Genomic DNA, 10,761 nt, shown 5'->3' on the forward strand with positions numbered 1-10,761 from the left:
GTATATGATAATTCATTCTGATTGTTTAATAGGTTCATACATAATTGTAAACTTAGATTAAAGGGTAATAAAAATAATTGGATTCAACCACAATTGTAATCACCTGTGTAGCGACTCTTATTCAAGGGGTACCCCCCCCCCCTCACTCTATAGAACCGCACTGAACCATGCACCTTGCTTATTTATGAAGTACTAGACCTGACTGTTTTATGGTGTGAAGGTTCAGCTCTTAATCTAACAGTATACATGATGTGAACATGCACGGTACATCATTATCAGACTTGATGTTATATCCTTCAATTTCTTGTTTTTGCCCCAAAATGACTGGATATACAGTTTTATAGGAATTTGTAGAAATATTAGACCTTAATTGTCGAATGTTAAAGCATGTTCTAATCATGTTTAACATTTTCCAAATATATATATTTTTTAACAGTTTGGAACAAAACAAATTAAATATATTTTAGGGGTATTTTTCTGCCTTAATTGATAGATACAGTAGACAGACAGGACATGGGGAGAGAGAGATGGGGAGTGACGCAAACGTCGTCGGGATCGGGATTCAAGCCCGCTGCCGTGCTGTTGGCATTGGCTGCCGAGGTGCCCGGACCGCTACGCCCTCCGTCCGGGCCAAAAATAGCGTGCAAGACTTGGTCAACACTTGCAGTTCCAAGTAAACACACCTTTTAACCCTTTAAAACCGGGAAAGCATCTGTGTCATTTTACATTTGAACCACTTTAACCATTATTTGATACTAATAATATTCAAAAATAGCAGATCTACAAGCTCATTGCGCGTCACAACGCTAACTTGTAGATCTGCTATTTATTTTTTATTTTTCGTGAAAGTGTGCATGTGTAAATCTTTAAAGCAAACCTTTGTAACTCAAATCTGTGCTTCTGGGGGGTCCCTGGAATCTGTGTTTCTGGGGGGTCCCTGGAATCTGTGCTTCTGGGGGGGTCCCTGGAATCTGTGCTCCTGGGGGGTCCCTGGAACTAAATAATTTGAGATGGGGGGTCAGCTGCCAAATATGTAGTTTTGGGGGTCCTGGACGTGACACATTTGAAGCACCACTGATATAGCAACATATGTTTTTTTTTTTTAACTGTTAGAAGACATTTGTAGAATCAGCCTCAGGTCTTAGACGGGGTTAAAAGGCATTTAATCAAAGTGGCTGTAACACGATGGATGTCTCATCCTGAAAGAGTTATCAGGTCAAACATAATTCCCACAACGTTTAACAAAGAGTTTCTATCATCTGATTCAAAAGGATCGGGTTACATTCCTTCACAAGGCCTTCTTCTATCATTTCATTCACTGGGATCGGCTTACACAGATAGCATCCCTATTCCCGGATTTTTGTATTTCTTTATTTCTTTATGGCATTCAGTGCAGTCCATAGTACAGACATTATTGTAGTCATGTCCAATTATCAAGGCCCTCATTGGAAACAAGTCCGCAAGGACTTTTATGAACCTATGAACCTGTTAGACAAAGTATTTTAAATGTGACTGTGCTGTTTTACATTTTTTGCCTAATAAAATATTCAATCAATCAATCAATAAGGGGGATTTTCAAACAAGCGAAACTTGGGGGACAGAGCCTTCATTGTGGCAGCCCTGTTCTCCTACTTAGTAAATTGTATATAGACCCCTTAACAGACGACGTCACTGTGGCTCCAAACGTCACACTGGCTCCAAACGTCACACTGGCTCCGAATGAAACCCGCATTCTGTCAGGTCTCGCTAGGGTGCGCAGCACTAGCCAACACACAAGAGCCCCCTCTTGTGGCTGCACTGAAACCAGCGCACCCCGAAACAACAGGTTGAGAATTGATTGCATGAAACAATCACCTGTGCATCCAGTCTCAATGTTGGTAAACAAATAATTGGTCTGTATGCTCTGCCTTGGGACGGGTAAGACAGAGGCCTCTATACATAGAACACCATGTAGGCAGAACCGTTGTTAAACACACTAGGTAACAGACAGAGGCCTCTATACATAGAACACCACGTAGGCAGAACCTATGTTAAACACGCTAGGTAACAGACAGAGGCCTCTATACCGTACATAGAACACCACATATAGTTAGGGAATTTTAGCAAAATATTTGGACCATCTGTGAAAAAATGTACTACCAATAGCTTTCTTCACCAATGTGTTCTTATAGGTGTCTAGAATCACCTCTCAATTAATTTAAACCCAAATCCTCGTGGAAAATCCTGGAGAGCCAATCAAAGTTAAGGAGCCCAGAGGGCTTGGGTGAAAAATATGAAAAGAAATAAAAGTCTTGTGAGGTGTCTAACTATGGGTTTTCAGGGGTGCTGAATCCATTCCAACCATTATTTTTGAGTAAAAATGTCTCCCTGGCCATCTAATATTGGTATATTGGTTATTGTTAGTGTATAATCAGTGTATAATCAATGGTAGGGGATTGGGGTGTTGTTGAATTGATTCTATTCTGAAAAATAAAATAAGAAAATATTGCTAAACACTTGATAAGAGTGTACACCTACTGTGCACATGCTCAGTGGGATACACTGTCTGCATGTGGGGAAGGAGCGGGAGTGTTGCATCCTGGCAAATATGTCTGGACGATTTTAAGGTACGGTAGTTTATCTACTTTTTGGCATTTATTTTCCTCTGCTGGCAAAACTTTTGATTACTGTGAATTTAGATGTCAATTTTCTCTAGCCTATTGCTTACATTGAACAATCATTAGTTAAACAATCATGACACTTGTCTTTTAGTAGACAACATGGAAGAGGATTCTGTAGCTTGTGGCTTAAGGTGCTTCATCTGTGGTGGTCCTGAGACTGAGATTCAAAAGCTCTCAAAAGTCACCCAAAAAGGCTATGCACAGATGTTGTCTTATTCTGAGAGTGTGGATGATGCAGCATTAATCAGAAGACTACATGAGGACTGGAAAAACTGAGATGACCCCAAACTAAGATACCATTTGGAATGCAAAACCGAGCTATACAGTCGTGCAAGAGGTATATCCACTGGAAATCATACGTTTTTTTCAATGTGATGAAAGTTGCCACTTGCAGATTTCAATCCTATTCTATGTTGTGAGTGACATCATAATTTAATAAAAACTTTAAACATAATCTATTCTTTAGAGCAAGATGAGCAAGACCAACGGCCAGACAGGAAGAAAAGACGCAGGGCATTGTCTGGGTCAAGTAGTTCAAGTGCTAGCTGGCACACTTGATCTACCATAATACTTGCATCCTTTGCAATGAAGGTATCAATACTGGCACATTGAAAAGAAACCCTGGTAAGTCTTTTGTATGTAAGATTCAAATGAATTTTGATAATTGTTTTTTTTAGTTTTTCTTGCTCCTCATTGTTGGCTTCCACTCAAAGTAGAATAATTTAATCATGCACATACTGTATGTGGCTACCTTTTATCCAGACAGATCTCGGCAGTTGTATCGTGCACCTGATAATGTCTACCAGGACCAACTGAAAAGGAGTTTGATGCAGAAAGCAAAGCGACGAGGTGATGACTGGGGACATGAAGTCGCTGGTCGCCTGTCTGGTATTATAGATTTGGTGGCAGAAGAGGCAGTATATCATATTCGATGAAGAAGAGACTTTGAGAACCCTGTTACAAAGTCTAAGGTAACATTATATGGATACGCAATACAGCTGTACAATACAACTCACATTTCTTATCCTTTATTAGTCCCCCTCATTCCTGGACCCATATCAATCTAGCAGAATAAATTATTTTGAAATCAAAACTATTCTATCTAACTATTTCACTATTAAAAATTATATTTCTTCCCTCAGGATAAGAAATGTGAGTTGTATTGTACAGCTGTATTGTGTATCCATATAATGTTACCTCAGACTTTGTAACAGGGTTCTCAAAGTCTCTTCTGCATCGAATATGATATACTGCCTCTTCTGCCACCAGGCGACCAGCAACTTCAAGTCCCCAGTCATCACCTCGTCGCTTTAATCTCTGCATCAAACTCCTTTCAGTTGGTCCTGGTAGACATTATCAGGTGCACGATACAACTGCCGAGATCTGTCTGGATAAAAGGTAGCCACATACAGTATGTGCATGATTAAATTATTCTACTTTGAGTGGAAGCCTACAATGAGGAGCAAGAAAAACAATTATCAAAAAAAGAAATTCAAATTGTTTTGGGAAGGTTATGATTTTCTCAAAGGAAAAGGGAACCCACCTAAACGGAGGATGACTTAAACGGCTGACAATTTCATAGATAGATAGATAACTAGATAGGTAGGTAAATAGATAGATAGATAATTTCCCCCCTACTTTTGATTAAAAGAGTAGTTACTAGAACTGGTGGAAAGTACATTTACTCAAGTACTGTCTGTACTAAAGAACACATTTTAGGAATTTTACTTTACTGGAGTATTTCCAGTTTTCAATACTTTTACTTCTACTCCACTACATCTCAGAGGCAAATATTATATTTTTACTCCACTACAATTATTTGAAAACTTTAGTTACTATGTAGATATTGATTATTATTACAAAACAAAAAAATATATACATATATTTCTATATATATATCTGCTATTTTTGAATAGCCAAAGAAATCTAACAATAACACAGATACTTTCCCGGTCTTAAAGGGTTAACATGAAGTTTGATACTTTTATCAGGCTTTACTAGCATAGAGAGAATAATGGATTATACATTTTGTAATTCCATTCATTAAGAAAAAAAGCTTAATAAAACAGAAATTGATTTGATGACTGAAGCAATTAAAGAGCCATCTTTAATATATATTTGTGATTGTGTTCAATTACAATATATCACTTACAGTAGATCAGGGGTCTTCAACGTTTTTCGGCCCAAGGACCACTTAGCTGAGAGAGAGATGAAGCAGGGACCCCCACCCCCCCACATATTGTATAACATTGTGTTGCAGATTAAACTTGTTTCATAGATTCCATAGATAGCTTCATAGACTTGTTTGTCAGCAACTATCATCAGTGTTGTGTCAAACAATGTTTTGTGTCTGTTTGTTTACACATTATCTTTTCTATTAATGTTGGATTCATGTTAATGTGTATTTTCAGACATTAAAACACTTCATACTTAGTGAAGTTGTCCATGGCGGGAACTGTGGCGTAGTCGGTAGCACTGTCGCCTTACAGCTAGTCCTGGGTTCGATTCCTGCCGGGGACGCTGTGGGTGCTGGGGAAGTGTCCTCTCCTCCGCGTCATCATTACATTACATTACAGTCATTTAGCAGACGCTTTTATCCAAAGCGACTTACAATAAGTGCATTCAACATAGGTAGGCAAGAAAACTACTAATCACCAGAAGTGCATTCTCTTCTAAAACAAGCAACTAAGAGTATACCTAGCGCTAAGGTAAAAGTGCAATATATCAGCTACCTACTTTGTTAAACAGATGAGACAAATACAAGAGCTCGTACAAATAATTGACAACAAGTAGGCAAGGCTAAGAGGAAGGGTAGTGTTTCCTGAAGAGGTAGGTTTTCAGCCTGCGGCGAAAGATGGGCAATGACTCTGCTGTCCTGACATCAGTGGGGAGTTCATTCCACCACTGTGGGGCCAGAACAGAAAAAAGCTGTGACCGTGTAGATAGGCCAGAAGGACCACTGAGTGACGGGGAAACCAGTCGTCCCGAGGCGGCAGACCGAAGTGGTCATGCAGGGGTGTAAGCCTCGACCATAGCCTGGAGGTATGAAGGAGCTGTTCCTTTCACTGCCCTATAGGCTAGCACCAGGGTTTTAAACTGGATGCGAGCCGCTACGGGGAGCCAGTGTAGAGAAAGGAGAAGGGTAGTTGTGTGGGAGAACTTGGGGCAGTTGAACACCAGACGAGCTGCAGCTTTCTGAACAAGCTCCAGAGGTCTGATGGCAGACGCCGATCACCAGCAAGGAGGGAGTTGCAGTAGTCCAGACGGGAGATAACAAGAGCCTGGATGAGCACCTGCGCTGCCTTCTCAGTGAGGAAGGGGCGAATCCTCCTGATGTTGTAGAGGAGGAAGCTGCAGGAGCGCGTCACTGATGCGATGTTTGCCGAGAACGACAGTCGTCGTCCAGGATCACACCCAGATTCCTCGCAGTCCGAGTTGACGTCACCACAGCATTATCAATGGTGATGGCCAGGTCTCGGTATGGACAGCCCTTCCCCGGGAACATCAGCTCAGTCTTGTACAAGTTGAGCTTCAGGTGGTGCGTCGACATCCACTCCGAGATGTCAGCCAGACAAGCAGCAATGCGTGCCTCCACTTGTGTGTCAGAGGGTGGGAATGACATCATTCCCCCCCTATCAGTGCCCATACCCTAGGTGGGGTTGGCGAAAGGGCCTTTCTGTGTGGAGTTTGCATGTTCTCCCCGTGTCTCCTAGATTAGGTACAGTACCTTCACAAAAATGCAGTAATCATGGTCTCTATACTGCCTCCCCCTGGTCAGCCGGGGAGCCTGATGGAGGGGAAAGGAACTGGTTGGAATAACGTGTTCCTTCCACACGCTACGTCCTACAAGGGAAACTCCCCCCTGTCAGGTGTTAAGAAGCGGCCTGCTCACTCCTCATGCATTGAAGGACGCATGATCTAAGTTCTGGGCTCTCCCCAGGCTGGCAGAGGGAGAGTAGCGCCCAGGATTACAAGCTTAGGCATTGGCACTGGGTGAAAAATGGGTTACAAAATCGTGGGATAAAAAAAGATTATTTATTAACCGGTGAAAAGTGGGAGTGTTTGTGGATTATGAGGAGGGTCTGGTCTCCTTTTATGAGGTGGAGACCAGAGTTAATCTCCACTCTTTCACTGGCTGCACCTTCACTGAGAGACTCTTTCCATTCTTCAGTCCATGTTGGAACCGTAATGGTACAAACTCTGCTCCTCTGATCATCTCTCCTGTCAATCACACTGATATGAGGGCTAATCTGCATTCACAAGAGAATGTGTGAATTACACAGTACAAGGACGGAGCACGCTGGCCTACTTGGGGCCGTGCATGTTGGGAACGCAAGTCATTCCATTTACATTGACTATGCGGCACACATGTGATGTGGTGCTCAGCCGTGAAGCCGACGGTTTGGGTTGGCCACTCAGGTAAGCCGATGCATACAATCTGCCGAAGACACTGAGAACCTCTGCGTCTGGCCCGGACCGTGGCCTGGCGGTCCGGGCACCTAGGTTCTAAAGTAGCCTGACAGTGCAACGCGGGTTCGAGTCCCGTTCCCGACGATCTTTACCGCATGTCTCTCCCCATCTCTCTCTCCCTGTTTCCTGTCCTTCTCCACTTTCCACTATAAATAAAGGAAGAAGGTCCCCAAAAAATAATTTAAAAAAGGGGAAAAAAATTATGTCTGCCTCTTTCTTAGACCTGCTGGCTGACAGATACAGATATTTGATGATTCCGAGAGACCAGTTGGTCCATCTGAATTGCCAGTCGGCATTGTACACCTCGGGCTCATATGAAACACACTTGGCAAGTTTGAGACGGTTCGGTCGGCCTTTTTCCGAGTTACGTCCGGGACACATTTCTGTGTGACACAGACAGAGATTCTGTGAATTAGAGTAGGGGAGGGCCGCTTCAATTGTAAAAATTTTCACCTTTCGGTCTTTTACTCGGCGATCGTTTTACCTACACATGTAATATTTTCAAGCAAAGAACCTACACATGTCTGCTATCATAAACCACTTTTTTTTTTTTCAATTGATAAAACAGGTCGTGAGTTATTAAACCGAAAGTGGACGCTGTTCCGACGTTACATTTTAAGCGCTTATCAGACTAATTGTAACAGCCATAGTTACAAAAGTAACACTGCTAAAAAAACGGCATTAAACAAATCGTTTTCAGCTTTAAATCAATTATATTCATTTCAAGCAACTGTTTTACATTGTTTTCATACCAAGGATGTGATAAGATAATGTATCAAACGTAAGGAATTTATTAAATCTTACCGGGATAGCAGTTTGAGTAAATTCCATGGGAAAATCCATTGATTACACCTAAACAGATGGGTGTTACAATCGGGTCGCTCTGTGCTCCACTGCTTTGGCTTTGTTTACAGAACAGAGCTAACGTGCATAGAGTAATAAAACGATGTAAACTGATGAAGAACAGATACATGCAGACAACCATGTGGATTTTAGCTCGACAACATTAAAGGAAATATTTGTAGACCAAAGATACTCAAGGTGATTTTTTTACTAACTTTAAGATAAATCAGTTTTTCTGCGATAACTTTCTCTAGTCTGGATGAAAATACTTCCTACTTCCTGGGCACGTTCATTACAGCACTGGTCACATACTGATGTGATGACGTTATGAGAAAATTGACCAATCAAGAGAAAACATGCTTGTTGCAACCATGACGCGTTACAAACATGGCGGCTCTCCCCTACAGATTACTCTTTAAAGGTTTAATGACATTCACTTTTACACCACATTCAAAGTCTTTGTCCTGGTCCTTCAAAAGTGTACAAAAAGTTTTAAGTGAAAATTCCATTCCAGTGATCAATGGCAGGTTTTCTCTCACATTTCTAAAGCCTTTTCAACTGCAATGAAAAAAGAAATCTTTGCCTGCGGGTGTCGCTGGTGAGGGATTTTGCCTGTCAATCATCGCCTCTGCTCCGCCCCCCCCAAAGGAAAGGATAGGGGAGGGGAGGGGCGAGGAGGAGAGTGGGCGGGATTATTCGACAGTGACCTCACTGTCGAAGGGCCAAGCTCAGATTACTTTTCAGCCTAATTATTCAGAAAACCCCAGACCACAGAAAATCCACTGAATGTTTTAAGTTCAGGTTTTTTGGGTGTAATTGAGGTCATAAAACCCCAAATAAAACATTGAAAATAAAAAAAGTGAAAATGAATGTCATGATACCTTTAACTACTTCACTTTTATGGCCAGTGTGCATTACCACATGATATGTGAATGAGAAAACCTTGGATCTTATTTTCAGACGGTGGAAATCATACACATTCATATTTCTGCCCCAACATTCTGCCACAATTCATCAGCCACAAAAAATTTAATAAAAAAAGAAATACATAAATCAATCAATCAATCAAACTTACCGTGGTGTAAAAAGATAGTTTTGGAGAAGTGGTTGACATGGAGCTAGTCTCACATAGCCAGCCAATGGGATATCTCCTCCTATCTCCGCCTACCAATCATCTGGGTACATTTAAATTAATTGTATTGGCTTTCGGACGGCCGGCGAAGACAACCGCTGACGAAGCTCCGCCCACTGTTGTTGTTGTTGCTGTTTTTTAGGACACGATTTCGCCGCCTTTACCACACCCACTAAACGTCTCCGCCCAGATTAGGAAGGACCGCCCTCCATGCTTCTCATTGGTCCTGGAATGCAGTCCCGGCCCCCCTACAAATTGTTCTCACCCACCTCTAGTCCACAACGAATCAGCTTTTTTTGGTCACATGACAGGTTTACAGGTATAAAGAAGTGGCTGATATAAAAAAAGAATGTGCATCAGAGAACGTCACCAGACTCATCAGTAGCAGAGATCTCTGAAAGTCTGGTTATGTGAAGTCAAGGATGACTCCAGGAGACAATATTCACCAGTGGTTCTCAAAGTGGGGTCCAGGGACCCCCAGGGGTTGCAATAGGACCTAGATAAGTCCTCTAGCTTGCCACCAGAGACTGTCAGCAAGTTTATATATATATTTTTTTTCTCTTTTTTTTTTGTTTCTTTTTTTTTGTTGGGGGGGCATATGGGGGCCTCATATTAGCTCTTGAAACGGGCCCCCAGTTCATTAAGGCCGCCCTGCACACACACACACACACACACACACACAAATATCTCTTACAGCATGTGGTTCTCAATTTTTTTCATGTCTGCGGACCCCCATCTAAAAATATGTTGTTCCAGGGACCCCCCAGAAGCAAAGATTTGTATTAAAAATGTTCGCCTTTAAAAAAAAAAGATTTAAAGATTTGCACACATTTTCAAGATTTTTCAAAAATAGCAGATCTACAAGCACAGAGTGCCGCATTATGACCTTGTAGATCTGCTATTTTTTAATAGCCAAAGTATAAAATATGGATAAAGGGGTTAAAATGAGTGTGACGCTGTATTAACACATTCTGCTGGGAACCCCCTGGTACCCCCCCCAGCACCCCACTTTGAGAACCACTGACTTACAGCACCAAGTAATTACTCCTAGTTCAACAGAAGGTGGTGCTAAAATGCAACGAAAATGGACGCTAGCAAATAAATACAGAAGCAGAAGAAGGAAGTAGCCCTGGTGGTCCAGAGCGTTTAGTGAGTTCTCTCTAACGCCCTACCAGTCATGGCGCAACTTGTTCCTGCTTTTTAAAATTTCTACATTTACAACCCGTACATCTACTTAAACCTTAAAATTCAAATATAAAGTGCTGACCTCATGGCCATGGATGTAACAAGTTAAAACGCTTGGGTCTAAGTACCCGTATTTTCTGTATTGTTCAATAAAAAGCATTTTAATCCGATCGGAGGCCATTTTTTCATAGTTATAATGTATATGAGTGCAGTACACCTCCCAACCAATAGGGACGGGTAGTTGAAAGAGGAGAAGGAGAACGGTCTTTCCTTAAGTAAAAGTATCAATACCATCATGTAGAAATACTCTGTTGCAAGTAAAAGTCCAGTATTAAACATTTACTTGAGTAAAAGTACAAAAGTATTGGTATCATAATATACTTACATTACCAAAAGTAAAAGTACTCATGTGCAGAATGTCCCATTTCACAAGGTAATGTATCATCAAGTATACTAGGACCTTTACTGTTC

The sequence above is a fragment of the Gymnoscopelus braueri genome (assembly GCF_963280865.1).
Source record: "Gymnoscopelus braueri genome assembly, chromosome: 9".
Taxonomy (NCBI): Eukaryota; Metazoa; Chordata; class Actinopteri; order Myctophiformes; family Myctophidae; genus Gymnoscopelus; species Gymnoscopelus braueri.